The following is a 16,885-nucleotide window of genomic DNA, read 5'->3' as shown; positions in this document are numbered from 1 at the left end:
GTATACAGTAACTCACGCCACGTCGCTGTATTTTAATGAGTTTCACGAATTTTCAATCTTCTCGCGACAATTTAATGATATGAGGATATTTTATTATTGAAGATCGTGTGGTGAGGATTGAATAAATTATTTTAAGCTTAAAATTAGTACAATTAGTTACTTATAATTCGTGTGTGTGATTTGATATTATAAAATAAATTTTTTATTTTTGAGATCTGATATATTCGATATATCTTTTGCTAAATAGTAAGTATGTAATTACTTAAATGTCAAAAAAGTGGAAAATAGATGATTCAATAATGATCAAAATTTGAAAAAAGGGGAACTTACAAGAGATTATCAAATAAGATTAATATGGGAAAACCAAGAAAATGGAATTTAATGGAAATAAGTCGAGAATACTTAGCTCGTTCACTAATGATTTATCATTAATGATTAGCATGTTATCTTATAAATTCTTTTGTCTGTGATATGATTACTCTTATATTGATATTGAATATTTCTTTTCAGTTACACAAGTTTTTCTACGGTTTTCCTCTTAAATTAAAAACAAAATTTTACATAAAAAGATGTATCCTTTTGGAGCACGCATTACTAGAAATCGAATTTTTCTCGAACGTAATATTAGGTCGAAATACAAGAATTTATTTTTGTGAAGACATGCATTTTTATGTGTCCAGCGTAGAATGTGTTACCAGTTTTCTAATGTGGAATTTCAAACCGAGATACAATAATTTTCTATGAAAAAGATTTATTTTTACGCCTGACTACCATGAAATGTGCTTTTAGAGATCAATCTTATCCCAAAGTAAAACTTTAAATTAGAATACGTCAATTTCACAAAAAAAAAAATTGTTTTTTCACGTAGTCACGACGAATTATGCCATCAGAAATCAATCTTTTACGAATACAATTTCTAGTCAAGATATCTGAATTGTATGTATTTTTATTTGATAATAAAATTGATTTTTAATAACACGTTCTATGTTTTAGCGAGATTTGTTTAAAATACGATATTTACGTCTAAAACTTTCCGATAAAAAAATAAACATTCGATTCGAAATTTTAATTTAACTCGAATCGAGATGATTTATTGTTTCATAATACTTAGCTATTCAATTCATCTATATAATCGGGACATTATCCTCGTTCGAGCTCGATCGCCAATTTTTGAACGTCGATGTATACAAACTCATACGCAAAGATATATGTATGTATATGCATAAAGAGAAGAGGGAGATAAAGCGCAGTGTAGCGAGGTTCTGAAAATCGTTGGACGTGTTCCGCGAGTAATATGGAATTGATAAGCACGTCGATTTGCGTTAAGTACACTTTTGATGCGACGATACGCAATCGCCGAGTAAAATATTTAAACTGGCCCCTGATAAATGTCGAACGTTGATTGGATTTTAATTACACTTGTGAGCGCAATTTCGCGTGTCCGCGCAAATAACGCGCAGCCCCTTTCCCCGCTTAACCCCTCCGCCGCGCTTTTTGCGCCCGTTTTGCTACGCGGCGCAAGCGAAAAATAATAGGAGGGAGGAAATTTTTGAGAGAAAAGATCAGTGCCGAGAAAAAATCTGGTTTGTTGATTTTTATTTCGCTTTCAATGGAAATTGCTCCGAATTACACATGTGTACGTGGTGCCAGCTGTAGTGTAATTTGTTATTAAACATTGATGCATTATAGAACTAATTTTGATTAGCTCTGGTTACATTTTAATAGGAAGAGAGGTTGATATGAATTAATTATAATTGGTTTTTGGGTTGGATTAAAGGTAGTCACGATTTGATATTAAATTATGTAATAATTCTATATAATTTAAGCGTGATAGACCTGTAATCTGAAAAATAATCTGTAAAAAGGCAGGTTCGCAGGATTAATTTTAAATCTGATTAGAATTCTGAATTCGACTAACGTTAACCTATTCTAACTTAGTTTAATTTAGATTGAGATTATCTTGAACCTAGTTTGAATGCAATATTCGTTTTTTACAAAGAAACTTTTAATTTTGATATTACAGAAAAAATTATAAATTAAACATTTCTTTGTAGAAAAAGAATATAGTAACATTGAAGCGAAAAATTAGGTTTCAAATAATTCTAATTTGAACCTAAATTAAACTAGATTCGAATCAGTTAGAGTTAATCGAACTCTATTATAAATTTTAACCGGGTCCAATTTGAAACCTTAATAGCCTTTAATTATAAAAAAATTAAACAGAAATCAAGAATTTCTTTGTAGTAGTAAAACTTAAAATATTTCTGAAATTACTTTTTGTTTTAAATTAATTTTTAACGAATTGACGATTGACATTTGTAAAAGTTCAATAGAACTTCGGATGCTAATAGAAGTCATCATTAAACTGTACCTTCCTTAATTGATTGATCTGCCGATAATACCGACCAAGTGACGTTCAATGTTCGCTGGCACTTGTAATCGCTTATGGTCGAACGTTATTTTCATTGTTTTACCAAATATTGACCAGCCTGCTTCCGTGCAATATATTTGCCGGCTGTCAAATAAGACCAATCAATGTTTCGTGTAATCAACGTACGCGCACTCGAATAGCCCCTCGTTCGATCGAAATTCGTTCATATTTTCGGATCGTTTATTCGACTAAAACTGCGCGGCAAACCAATTCCCGATTCTTTTGACCACGCGTTATGTCGAATTTTAATTAGATTTCGGGTTAAAATAAATATACTAATGGCTTTGATTTTACTAGCAATAGATCTAATTTGGGCTCAGAAGATACCATAAACTATTATACTAGAAACTATTATAGAAACATTATAAACTTCATTTTCGAATTATAAATTAGTTTAAGAAGAATTTTGTAATCTGATAGGAATACTTCTGATACTAATACAACTAATGATATTCAAATGGTAAATATATGCAATAAAATATATTATTGCTACGTTTTTAAATAGACAATTAAGATTTATAGACCGATGAGCTGCTCCTACTTATAAAATCATTATTAATTTGTACACTTCGGTGAAATTCACATACTGTTATTATAAACCAGCTAAAATATCCGGACATTTAGAAGCAGTGCTATGTTTCATTACAATCTAGTATTTTAAGTTATATAGTGGCCAATATCGATATAATAATAGTTTTAATAATATTCCAATGACTTTTTATATTACGTACTTACTATACCTTTTTAAGTGCCTCTTTTTAATACTCCTGAATAAAGGTGAATATGAACTTTTTCTCTCGCGCATATAACGAAAGCACGATAAAAAATCGCGGTCTCAATTGTTCCTCGGTTATTCCAGCAACAAATAACAATTACTAGCAACAGCTATTTACCAGCGATAGACAAGCACGCATGTCGAAAATACGCGGTTGCAAACACACACGCACATACACACACAAACATCGACGATTAACATGCGCCGCGTGAAAATCGATGCGCAGGTTCTAATGTTTTCAAGCAACACGAGCCGAAACCTGGATCCGTACGGTTTATCCGTGCCTATCAGCAGGCCATTTCTCGCGCGGACGAGTGGTTCGTTAAAGCAATTTACAAGCTCGTTTGTAAACAAGCCGCGGTGCCAGTTTGTTCGCGCCTACGTGTCGGCCATCGACGCGTTCGCTTTATAGACGCGAATTAATGTCGAATTCTCTACTCGTTGTGAAGAGTCGCGTTGCAGACGTGTGTTATCCACGTGTCGGTACACGTGGATAACGGAAAGTTAACTAATTCTACTGTGGAAAGTCGGTGGAAGTCGGTTCAGAATAGTTAACACATTTATACAGTAGTTGAAAAAGATTTCTCGAATATGATGACGTAATTTGTTTGAGTTTTTTGTTATGTGTTGTGGGGTCGGTGTTATGTTGACTGTCAATATGTAGTATGTCACGCAGACGTCAAACGAGGGTTAAGGAACATTATCATGGCGAATAAAATGGATTAGTGATGATAACTGCGAGTTAAGAGCGAAGAAGGAGAATTGTAATGGAGATAAAGGTAAGTTATTTTTAGTATTGTACAGAAAATAGGTTTAATAACCTAAATAGTAGACTTAAAATTAAAAATAATACACTATTTGATTCGCTTTGTGCAAGAAATTAAGTACTACATTGAGAATTTTTATTCATTTATGTCACAAAGATCTATTTTTGTTATTATAAATGTGAAAATATGTAAAATATTACAAGTAATGTATATAAATATAAAAGATAAGACACACATTTATTTAGGTTTAGATTGTTTAACAATATTCTTTGATATTTGCACTTTGTTGGTTATCTTTTTATATGTAAAAATTTGAATGAAGTAAACGAAAATATTTAATACATATGATGGTACACATGTATAATATATTTACATATATGACGTGAAATGTGAATAAAAATAGTCAATGTATTGAAAATATGAAATATATTGGTACAAATAAGATATTTATAATAGTTAATGGTATATGAAAAGTTCTGATTTTAATAGATTTCACTTCCCTGACTAAAAGTGTGTATTTTTAATGTGTAGTGATAGCCAATATCTTTGAAGTATTTTTATTTGAAATATCAATTAATATTTTCGAAATATTTATATTTAAAATGTCAATCAATATTTTTACGGATATTTTTGAAATATTTAACAAGTTGGTAAAAATACATATGTGATCGTATAATAAATTATATTTTATACTACTACGAAGAACTGATATATAATATGTAGAGCTCCAGTTCCTTAAATAACAAGATACGTTTTAACACGTTCTAATTTCTCAAATAACTAGATATGTTCTCATAATAGTAATATCTACCAGTCAAAATTCTTGATCTAGCAGATTCTAAAATAATTTGATCTTATTCATACTATCATTCATACTATATTAATATCTCCATAATTTCTTTCTTCCTCGGTTGAGGGACTTTCTCTTTTATTTCTTATCGTTCAATTTTTATTTCTATTACTGTTTAAATGCGTTTCATGATCTGATCTGTATTATTTTATATTATTTATATATCGTATTTACTTATAGTTAAATGTATAATTAATCCTCCGTTTTTTTATGAAACTTTAATTATAGTCTAGATATTTTAACGTTTAAAGTTAAATGAAACCTTAATTCAAGCCTCTCAAGTGATTATATCTCTCATATTGTCCATCATTTAGCTTCGATCTTCTGGTTGAATCTTTCTAATATTCGAACACGCTCGAACAATCTTCGTACTAACGAAATTCTTTTCAAACTTTCAAAACATTTACACTTGTTCCCTCTTTCCAACAAACAATAGCCTCGATCCGCACGACATGTTGAAACAGTTTACTCTGCTAGAGCTTGTCTGTCGTGCTGGACATTCGTCAGTGGTCAGCGTCTCCCCTTTTATCGAGATCGGCTTCGATACTTCATACTTGCTTCGATAATCACGTACCAACCGCGTGACTGGAACAATTACCGACAGCAGCGAGTCGTAAGAGAGAAAATGGGCTGACCGTTCTTCGCTCGCGCGTCAGTTTTGTTCGCACGAAATTGGATTTGTCCGGAATGTAAATTGAGAACCGGACCGTAGAGTTCGACGTTCATCCCCTGAACTATGGAAAAATTTACGGAGGAAGGAGCCTCTATTAATTCTTCTATTCTTTCGCCCCGTTGTCGTTCTTGCTTCGTCTTTTTTCTGCCTTTTTTTTTATTCTTTCCTTTTCCTATTCGTTCGTTTATTTCTCCGTTTTAATTCCTTCGTCGTCGAGGCCGGCTTCATCGACGTCGTTGTTTTTGTTTTACGCTCGCCTCGGAGCTTTGTGTACCGTTTTTGTCTAATTGTCGCGTTAAAGTCTCGGAATTAAAGAACCGAGGTATTCGCGCGTCTTTGCTTGGTCTGTTGATGAAAATATAATTTCTAGAACGTTGTTTGGAATTTTAATGAAAACCTGCAGTTCGAAGTGATTCGCTTTAATACTCGAGAAATTGTCATTGTTAAGAGAGAAAAGAGTAATAATATTTCTTCTGATTATTTTACAAAAGAGGGGAAGTTTCGCGAAATATCCGATTGTCACGCGGGAGTAACATTTCTGCAAAATCTTAATACTCTTAGGAATGCTCCATATTTATGGGATAATATATGAAAATAACTACTGCACAGCTGAAGGATAGGTATTAAAAATACTCAATTGTACTAACTTCATGTCCTAGATTTTTTTTTAAACGATTAAAAAGCTAAATTTCAAGTTAAAGCTAAAATTCAGTTAAAGAAGTCATCGTCAAAACTTAAATGTTACGGTTATAGTACATTCCAATCTGTTACGGCTCTCAGAGCAAAATATATATTAGGTTGTCCGAAAAATTTCCTTCGTTTTATAAGAAAATAATAGACACACAATGTTGTTTTATATTAGTTTATTGAATTATGCACGAATGCAATAATAGAAATGGAACGAAATGGATCATAGCTAATTCAATAAAACAATATGAAACAGAAATTGTTGTTCATCTATTATCACCTTATGAAACGAAAAAAACTTTTCGGACAACCCAATAAAATTCGGAACAAGTTATTCCAGGACTCCTCAAAAAATATAAATATTCTCCATTAACAACACTAAAAATTACAATCTCAATTAACCGTGCATCTTGCACACATCATGTTTAACGAAACAGAAATGTTGACTGCTGTGACAGATGTCGCGAGCCCATTCGCCCATCGAGATATCGTTTCGATTTTGATCGTCGTTGGCGAATAAAATTCTGGCTGCGAGACGATGGTGGCTTTCGAAGTTTTCAGACGAATTCGTATGATGGAACAAGTGGCTCGAGCGTATATGTATATCGGTCTCGACGCAAGAAACGTAACGTTATCGGGAATACGTACACCACGAGGTTTACATTCGCCCGTAAGCCGCACGGTGACGTGCAGCGAAACATAAAACACCATCGTCGATGGCTGCCGGTAACGGTAAAAGAGGTCTGTGTTATATAGAAACGCGACGAGTGTAAAATGATAATTCGAAATGGCACCGCGACAATTTCTCCACTTGCAGTGTCCACGTAACCGGTGCTGTGGGAAGATCGCAGAGAAACAACTTGATGGTATCGTAAATTGTAGACCACTCTCCCGTAGAGATAACAATATCGACAATTGTGAATGGATATCATGCTCTTTTACAAGCTTCTCGAATATGCTTTGCGTATTGTTAAATTCCAAATGGATCTAGGACCATTTCGTAATATAATTTAATATTTGTAATATATTAATCTTCCAATATTATTTTGAAGTATTTCATCATTCACTTACGAATTTTATGTATTTTTGGGACAAAGGGTGCATTCATTTTCGAAATGTAATATCGTTCACTTGAAAAAAAAATGTTCACCAAAATGGTTCAAGTTTTACCTTACTTTACCGCAAGGTAATAATGTACAACAAATAATGTACATATCGCGAGACATTTTATCTTACGAAGTACTTGCCAGCTTGTAGCTATATTTACAATCTGATATCGACTAACAGAATTTCAAATAGGAAATTTCACTTTGTGAGCTAATTGACATGAATTATCAAGAACACGTTAATCTAGTTCACTCACATACAGCCTACATAAAGTAGAACTGTTATAAACTACTAGTTTTATGCATCATAATTGTCTTTTTCCGCTATTTTCTTTTTTTTTTTTTTTTTTATAAAATTTCTACTCTTTTTAAAAACATGGTAAAGTTCTCTTTGAAGATGCACATTCAAAACACATAAACTCTATAAAAGTAGAAGTTAATTTAATTATAGATGAAACGTAGATAAAATTTCACAGTTTTGATACATGTATCGCGTATAAACCATTAAAGCTACATACAAGTCGGAACCAGATTAAAACTTTTGAAACTCTAATTTGTAAGTACTTTTGAAAGCTTGACTCGGTAAAGCTGGATGCATATTGATCCTAGTTCTACTTAATGTAGATTTAATCTAGATATCGTTTACAATTGACATTAGTATGAATCATACAGCCATAAAATTCGAAACCAACATTTAACTCAAAATCTAACTAGGCCCAAGTTCGATTTAATCTAAATTCTAGAAACATAGTCGCGTAGTTTGCTAACTTGTCTAAACTCTAATCCAAATAATATAGATACATATGTAGATTGTAGGTATACAGCCGAGAATTTGGAATCACTTTATCAATTGTACCTGTACTAAATTTTTTGCTTATTCTCTTATTAATTAGAAATCGGCTCTATAGATATCCATAATTTGTTTAATTCAAATAAAATTGTTGGAATCATTTTCTCAATTCAGTACTGGATCTCCTGCTAATGTTTAATTAATAATAACAATGGAAAAATTTATATTAAAGAATATTTAGAATAAAGCATTTCTAATAACAGTAATCTTCTTTATCTCGATAGATCTTTCATGAAAAAATTTTCTAACCTAACCCGAAACCTTAATCCGAGTTTTCTCTAAATTGTGAAATTCTGTAAAATTCATAATGATCTCACACTTTTTTTCAATAGTGTAACTAACTTCTATTAGAGCAAATCTTCATTATTCTATCACAAAATCGAACGTGAAAGATCCCAAACTCGAACTGTAACCTCGTTTCAAAATTAAAAAATCGTAGAAGAAGAATATCAGTTTCTATTTTCGTAAAGCCGATCGACAATTACTCCCACGAAGAACGAAAGAATCTACGCTCTTTCAGGGAGAAACACCGACGTTCGGATGAAACGCGAGCAAAAAGAAGAATCGACAGCTCCGATTCCACGAAGAAGAGGAGTAGCCCAGAGAAAGGCTAATCGGATTTCGTTCGATTTATAAGAAGTATTCGCGCATCCTGTCGGCCAGAGGAAACGCTCGCGATAGGAAAACCGTGAAATCTTACTTTCCATTCGGTAGATTGCCTCTGAAGACCGTCGATATTTTCAACCGGTTTTCAAATCTCCTTGGTGCAAGAACAAACGCCGATATTTTTGTCAGGGGCGATGTTATAGACACCTTTTGGAGCTTTTGAGGCCACGGTCCGATTAATAATTAAGAGTCTCTGCCACAGAACCAGGCACGTACGTTTCGTTAAAAACGTTGACGAACCGCGATGTACTTGTCAACGAGACAGCGCAGTTGCTTCGTTCTATTGACTATTAACCCTCCAAACTTTATTACCCGGCACAAAGAAAATAGCGGAGGATTACTCCTTTTTACCTCAGTTTTTACTGTTCCTTATTCTTTTGTTACTCTTTATTTAAGTTGGTTATCGACTTTTCTGTTGATTTCTTATTTTGAAGGTATCGAGCTTTGATCTGAATTGTGTCACTCGCAACGCTATTTTCACTCTAAAGTTGTTGTCTTCCAGCGAGAAAATATATTAACGAGAAGAAAACTGTCAAAATCGTTAAAAATTCTGAATCTTACAATACCTAACATAATTTTCGTTTAAAAATCATTATGCCAAACCACGACTCCATTATTCTTCCCAAACGAACCCCAAAAGAAGAATATTCAAAAAAGATTGGTCGAGATAGAGCAAATTATCGTGACACATTTCCTCCGAAGCAGCGCATTATGCGTTCCGGCCGCGAAGTCGAGGGGTTCGCTTCATTAGCCGGAAGAAAGGGTCGTGGGGCCGCGTAAAAAAATCGCAAATGAATGCGGGTCCGTGGCGAAAAATTCCTCGCGGCGGGTTTCGTGCTTAACACGCTAATTCGTGAATGTGGGTCGGCACTGTCGAAAGGGCCACTGAGGAATGGGGGTCGAGTGTCGAATGCATCAGCGTCTACAACGTGAAAGAAAGTCCAAGCGTCGTGCAACGGCGCCTGGCCTTCGCGAATTTCCGTAATTACCGTATGAAAGTCGCGGATTATCGGGGTCGACTCAAGAGGTCGAGTCGCCGACTCGTGTTCTAGAGTATACACTATACACTATGGAAAGAGTCGAGTGTATCGCGTGACCACGATGATCCGTGTCCTCCCCCTGTGGCTTAAATAATTCAACGATCTTGATCTATAGGATGGAATAGCCGAGCTACTCGTCCACGTTGGCTCGAGGCTCTCGTTTGTCGTGGCTGGCTGACCGACTGCCAACCATGTTTCTTTACGAAGGGGCTGGAAGAGGGAAACTTATCGAGGGTGAAGAAAAAATTGGTTCGAACGAAGTGGTGAATGTTTAAAGTGATTTCGGAGTGAGTCGAGACGGTGACTGGTACGATGATCGATGTAACTCGCTGGTTAAGCTTCTCAACGGTTAGTGAAGATAGTGTAGCTATTCATTCGCTGTCGTTAGAGTCTATTGATTAAGCGGAAATTTTTAAAACTTTTTAAAGTATCGATCAGCGAGTTGCAATGGCGAGATTATGAAGAGTAGACTGATTTATTTTTTACTAAAGGCTCCACGAAATGATTAAGAAATATTCCGAAGTTTGTTCAATTTGTAAATAGTCATGTTCATTGGCAACTTAATATTTGGAGGCTGTTGACAACGTAAGAATATGGAAGATTTCGACAACGCGTTAGTTAACGAGCTACAACAGTAAGATTTGGAAGAATGTAATAGGTTATTGAATAACGTTCAACTGTTTCTAAAGGACGTGTGCTCATTAATATTCTAATCATCGTTAAGGTTGATTAACAAGACGAAGATTTTGTATCTTAGAATAATTGATAAGACGAGATTGAAATACTAATTAGTACCGCATAAGATAATTAGAGAGCGGAAACTTCAGAATGTTAATTAGGATATTAATTAACGCTTGTCATGCGAGAATAAATCAGCATGGCGCGAAATTCAAACGTTAATTAATACCTTAATTAATATTATAACTGTTTTATACGGTCGCCTCCGAGTTAAAAGTTGTTTCCTTTAATTAACGTTCTAATTAATATTTTGTCAACGTGGTGATTCTATCAACCGAAAGTTATAAACGTTATTAGCATACGAAATTAGTCCGTATCACGAAACCGATATAAATTCAAAATCAATATTATAATTAATTCCTTAAACAGATTGAACGATTCGAATATCACTAAATGCTTCAAATCACTTCGAAAAGAACTAAACAGCCTGTTGGATCTTTCCCGGCCATAAACATCATAATAACATCAACGATCAGTTGTGCATTCATATCGGTATACAGAATAAACAGTCGAAACATTACGCATTTAATACCTGAACGATTACGCTAATCGGTAGAGCAATCACGTTGACTACTTACAAATGCATTAATCATTCGGACCAGTGTCCACGTCGCGTTCTTTCGAACATCAATAAATACATTGATCGTGCATTAATGAATACATCGGTGGCTGGTGCCGTTTATTACAAGCGTCGCTTAATTTTGTACCTTTCCATCTATCGTCTCACGTAATAATCGTCGCTGTGAAACCTCGCATTATCGTGAGGGCAAATAAAAATTAGCACACCTCCATCGAGATCACGTGTTCTCAAGCTCTAAAGAATATTAGCGCCCTGCCCGTTGCGAAACATCGCGCGATAATTATCGTGGATTAGTAACAATATCCTGAAAGGTCAGAACTAGCCCCAGGAATACGTTTCCTAGGGATCAGATTAAACTTTCGAACAATATTTCTTCGGAGCGTGCTACCCTGTCTCTTTCTTTCTTTTTCTTTTCCTCTCTTTCCCCGTCGTAAAGCGTGCAAGGGAACATTTAAATTTTTTTACTGCAATTCTCGGTGCAGCGACAGCGCCACCGAGTTACTGCGTGTCCAGATGCTGACCAGGGGAGTCGGGGACCATAAATCACCGGTTGATTTCCACGGCGACGACGCGACGCGATCCGTGCCTTGCCGGATGAATATACATAAAAGTGCCCCGGCGTACGTGTTTCGCGAGATGATTTTATCGAGCCGCGGGACCGAGGACATTAATTCCCATTGCAGCGCATTACACAGATCATAAAACTACGAGGCACACGTCCAGACGAGTATCCATAACGAAGATCGTTCTGTCGATAATCGTGCCTGGCCCGTCCTCCCTTTTTCTTTACTTCTCTTAAGAGCAGATCAATTGAGCTTTTTAATGGCGTTCGATGAGGTTTTATGAGCAATGTGGATATTCATTAATGTTAAAGAGTTTCAAGTTGAGTATTGTGTTTTTGAGATAGTAATACGATGGGTTATCAGTTATACTTAAGTACGAGCTGGGTTATAGATTTAGATTTATTAACCATAGTATTTATACTATTTACTAAAGATTGGTCTCTAACGAAGTCTTAATTCGATCTGCAACGTGTCACGACACCGTATTGATGCGACACCTAACACAATAAACTTATCCAAACTATCTCGTGTGAAAGGGACTTAACGGAACAGAGGGGCCACGCTTCGTTCCCCATGTGCGAGCGGGCCTTCATTTTCAGCGGCGAGAGAGAGAGTCGCTATCTTTTCGATGGATCTAATTAAGTCCTGTCTTTTGAACGTAAGCTGATACGCGATAAGTGATACGCGCATTAAGATTGCGCCCGTCTCCATTGTGCCAGCTGTATTTTTCTCATCAGATCGCTATCGGGGTTGGACGTACAAGATGCTCGCGTGGCTCGATCAAGACTGAAATTAAAATCCTTTCACGGTGCACGACTGTACGAGCAGCATTTACATCCCGTGATATTTCAATTCGCAAATTCGTTATCTATGTCTGAGATAATTCGTTGAGGCTTGTTTCGGACGAGTTATTTCGCGACATCAATGATAGTGAATTCTTACTGTTTATGCATATTAACTGCTTTTATATGTATAGAGATAATGTCTTGTTTAATGTGATCATTCAAGATAAAAGTGTTTAACAAATGATGTAAAAAATTGATATTTAATAAATAGTGTAAATATAGTGACTATTAAATGATATCGTATAATGTATATTTTACTCTATTTGATCATGATTTTGTTATTGTTATAACTGTTGGATCTGAAATTGGACATTTTATTACAATTATAGTTTGTTTGATATAATCTGGACTTGCATTTTAACTTACAAAATTCTTTTCTCAGTAGATGTATAAATATATAGTAGTGTACAATAGAATAAATATTTCATATTTCTCAAACTTCATCATCAAACAAATTATTGAATCTAAATGAAAGACAGGTAATGACTAGCAAAGTATTAAACAAATCTTTGAAATTACTTTTTATAACAATGCTATATACTATAATACAATATTCTATATGTACCATTATAATGTAATAATGTACAAAAATAGAATCCAATAATATAAATCAATCGAAAAAATTTGCAAATCAAACCATGCATTAATACAGCACCGGTCGTTAGCATTAATATTAGCTTTTAGAAACGCTGCAAATTTTTCAAACCAATCGAATGCATTACGTATTAATTAACTATCGCGTGATTGAAGATATTTCAATATTTGGTATTCCACTGGCTACTATTATGGTAAAACGCTTCATGGAGGAATGTTCCGTCCAACACAGGCCTTAATATCTTAGAACCACAAAGAAAGGATTGGAGAGGTTTCTCGACGAGAACGTTTAGCGCATCTCGTTAATGAAGTCCTGCCAGACTTCGAAGAAACTTGCAGCTCGGCTCGGTGGTTCCTTCCGGTGCAGTTGCCCGCGTACTTTCCGAAATGACTTGCGATCGATCAAAACGGCCTCGATGTTTCTTCCCGGAAATATTAATTTATCGCGGCCGTGCACTTTGCGGGATTAGAAAGTGGCGTCTCACGGTATTCCAACCTTAATTTCGTCACGAGCTCGGGTCATTAAGAGGCAGCAAGGCGTCTTCTTTTGCACTGCAGCTACGCAAATTACGACCAAGAAGTGGCGTTCCAAAAAATAAACGGCGACCAATAAAAAGACGACCGGGCCATATATTAAATAGCGTTTATGGATATTCCGCGAAATAGCTGCTGCTTAATTTTAATTAACGACCAAACTTTACTCCAAAATTATATTTCTTCGTTAATCGACCTGGTTCGCATTGAACGTGAATGTTGGCTCATTTATAACAGATTTTTATAATATTTTTTTTTAGTTTTGTGGCAACCACTTTTCATAGTAATTAAATAACCTGTATTTTTTTTATTGTACACGACTGATCTAAAATTATGTGCAAATATCGTGATGTTACTCTATTTCATTTTTAACCAGTAAAGTTTTAAATCCACACGAATATAAAGGAGTATTGAAATGCATCAAGCATTATTAAATACATATATAGATATCTTTTTTTAAGTATTACGTATTCACATCTTGGATTTGAAGTCTTTTCTGTGCATTTATTAAAAATCTGTCTTACTTATCACAAGTCATTCAAGCAACATATACGAATGTTTTTCTTATGAATTATGGACCAAAGTATTGTTTTCTCTGTATTTCGTATTTTTATTATAACTTTTTAATAGAGCTTCAAATGGATTATATAACATCCTTTGCTCGATTATACTAATAGAGTATAACTACGAAGTTTGGCTGTTAAGCCCTGGGAAACCTTGTATAATTGTATGTAGCAAAGTTTGTCCACTGTTATCATTTCTTGTCTAAACGAATAATACAAACGAACATTATTTCGTAAACAGCCGACGACAGTTCACGATTTTTTTTATGACGATTCAATATTCTTGACTACGTTGACATCGAATCGGCAAATAGATTTATATCAGATGAATCTGCTTCGAATTGTTCGGATTTATTCCGTAAGGATACCTCTTGATTCTCGTATGCGTCTTTCGTTAGCATTTTTAGAACCGCCCGTGTGCGGAATGGTACCATTGAATCGCGATTCCATTTCAATTTTATCGTCGCTGCAATTTATCGCAGCTACTTTGTAAACTCGTAGAATTTCCATCTGCTCGGAACGCTCGTTCGAGAAGAAGAAGAAAAGAAAAAAGGAGCATGCCGATATTCTGCGGCATTTTATAATGTATATTTAAATGAAATAAAGTGGAGGGATGCCCGGAGGTATTTCGTATGAAGATAAAATTTCATTTTCCGCGACACTCTTGCACTTGAATTATGCTGATGCAGTACTACGGAGTAGAAACATTAAATTAGTCACGTTCCTTGATTATTCCGGAGTGTTTAATCGCGCTGTGACAAAATAGCCTCACATTTATAAGTACCCTGTGGAATAATAGACATTTAGGTTAACTCTACGTTTTCTTGGCTGTATTATCGCGCTAATACTTCCACACCGAATGACGTTTACGTGTTTATACATTTGTTTTTAAAGCCAACAGTGGAATCGAAATTCTCTTCAATTAGCTTAGACAGACAGACTTTATTTTACAGTGTAACTGTTGTTAGACACTTTACTGTCCACAGTTGAAAATAAAAAAAAAGAAAATATGGCTGATTTGAAATTTTCTTACAACGAAATTGTTCTTATTTTTCAGTATAATCTTCCATGATATTAATACGCTTAGATTAACGGTAATTCAAAATATTATTACCAAACTCTAGTTTGTCAAATATTTATCAACGATTTTCTGTATTTGGTTTCAATTTTCTGAAAGAAATTTTCCTTTTCAATAAGGAATTTGCTAAGAAAAGAAAGATAAATTTATTGAGATAATTTCTTAATTCTTAAAGTACTTCCGAAGCGATGCTAAATTGATACGATCGTTACTAACTATCGAATATGGCTATCAATTTAACCACAAATTAAAATTGTTATCCGTATTTCATTTCGGGAACTCTTCAAATGATTCGTATTACGTGAAGAAATTACCCAAATCAGTCTAGAAAAAAAAGAAAAAGAATTAGAAAGGGACCATTATAAAAGGTGAGAGAAGAACGGCTGTTAATGATAACGAAACTAGATGGAAAGCTTTGCAACGAGCTTGAACTCAAAGCCTGTGGAGCTCGGCGAATTCACCAATAATCGCCTCGCTACTCGTAAAACGTCCCAATACGCGTCGACGGTGAACGCTGCAACAAAGGAACAATGCTCCAGACGAGCGACAATATTCGATAATAAGGGAGCAGATATCATTCTTCAGTCGGTGCATTCGAGAGTCGAAGAATCGATGCGGCGTCTGGAACGATACAAAAGGGTTGGGTATTCGACGAGTTTCTCTAGCGTTCGTCGACGTATTATTCCGTCGACGACTCCCTGTAACACACTTCACGAAATATCCATTTGTCGTGGCCCGCCGGTCGGAGTATTACTTTTATTCGGGCGTTATTGATAAACGATAAAATCTAGTCGGAAGTGGCCTGCCCATAAATCCCGCGCCACTTCCGTTCGACGGACCGCCTCGCGACGAATAAATCACTCGCAATTTTTTTTTCGTCCCGTTCTTCCTTTTTTTCCCCATCCGTTTTTTTTCTCTCATCCCTTTTTCAGCGTGCACGGCGGCGGTGAAAGCTCCGTTCCATGGGTAACCGTAATTCGAGCATCGGCGAATTAAGGAGACGACTCGTTGAAATTATGATGGCGACGTGATTTACGCGCGGACGATTTTCATCGCGACGATGTTGCGTCCTCGGGAAAGTCTGAACGGTCCGCACGGAAATATTGGGGAATTATTTATCGTAGCTGTCTACTTGCTGGAATATTACTTCGTGTAGTTTGTTGTATCGTCGAGTTTAAAGGAGATGTTTGTCAATTTGATGGCTGGTACCGCGGTATATCGATTTTTTGCTGAAAATTCGATGGTTCGAGGCAAACGAATGGAATTGAGGGCGAAACAAGTTGATTTCTTCACTTGGTGAAATTTTTACGTAAATAAAGAAACATAAAAGCTTAGAATGCACTTATCGTGTTTATAATTCCGACATATAGGTATTTTTACTTTTCGAACCTTTCTCTATTAACACTGTAATTTCTTTAATACGAAGACCACGAGAAAAAATATAATAACTAAATTTTTTCTATCTTCTGGCTATTACGTTACTTAATAGCTAAAAAAGAGAATTGATTGAACAATACACGCCTCTAGAATGTTCAACACTGCGCT

The 16,885-nt window shown here is 35.2% G+C and overlaps 1 protein-coding gene across 3 annotated transcripts in view; it reads left to right on the top strand.

Annotated features, from left to right (window-relative positions):
- Positions 1 to 16,885, top strand: part of LOC117216001 (protein slit) — a 630,281-nt gene that overhangs the window by 406,097 nt on the left and 207,299 nt on the right. Inside the window, exon 1 of one of the 3 annotated variants that reach the window (XM_033462558.1) lies at positions 3,468 to 3,985. The exons of the other annotated variants lie outside the window; for them this stretch is intronic. The gene's annotated coding sequence lies outside the window, so the exon portion shown is untranslated. Of the gene's footprint in view, positions 1 to 3,467; positions 3,986 to 16,885 lie in introns of those variants that run through there. 3 annotated transcript variants of the gene reach the window in all.

This window comes from Bombus bifarius, unplaced genomic scaffold, assembly GCF_011952205.1.
Source record: "Bombus bifarius isolate JDL3187 unplaced genomic scaffold, Bbif_JDL3187 scf7180000007973, whole genome shotgun sequence".
Taxonomy (NCBI): Eukaryota; Metazoa; Arthropoda; class Insecta; order Hymenoptera; family Apidae; genus Bombus; species Bombus bifarius.
The sequence above is the reverse complement of the archived record's forward strand: the minus strand, read 5'-3'. Positions and strand labels throughout refer to the sequence as shown.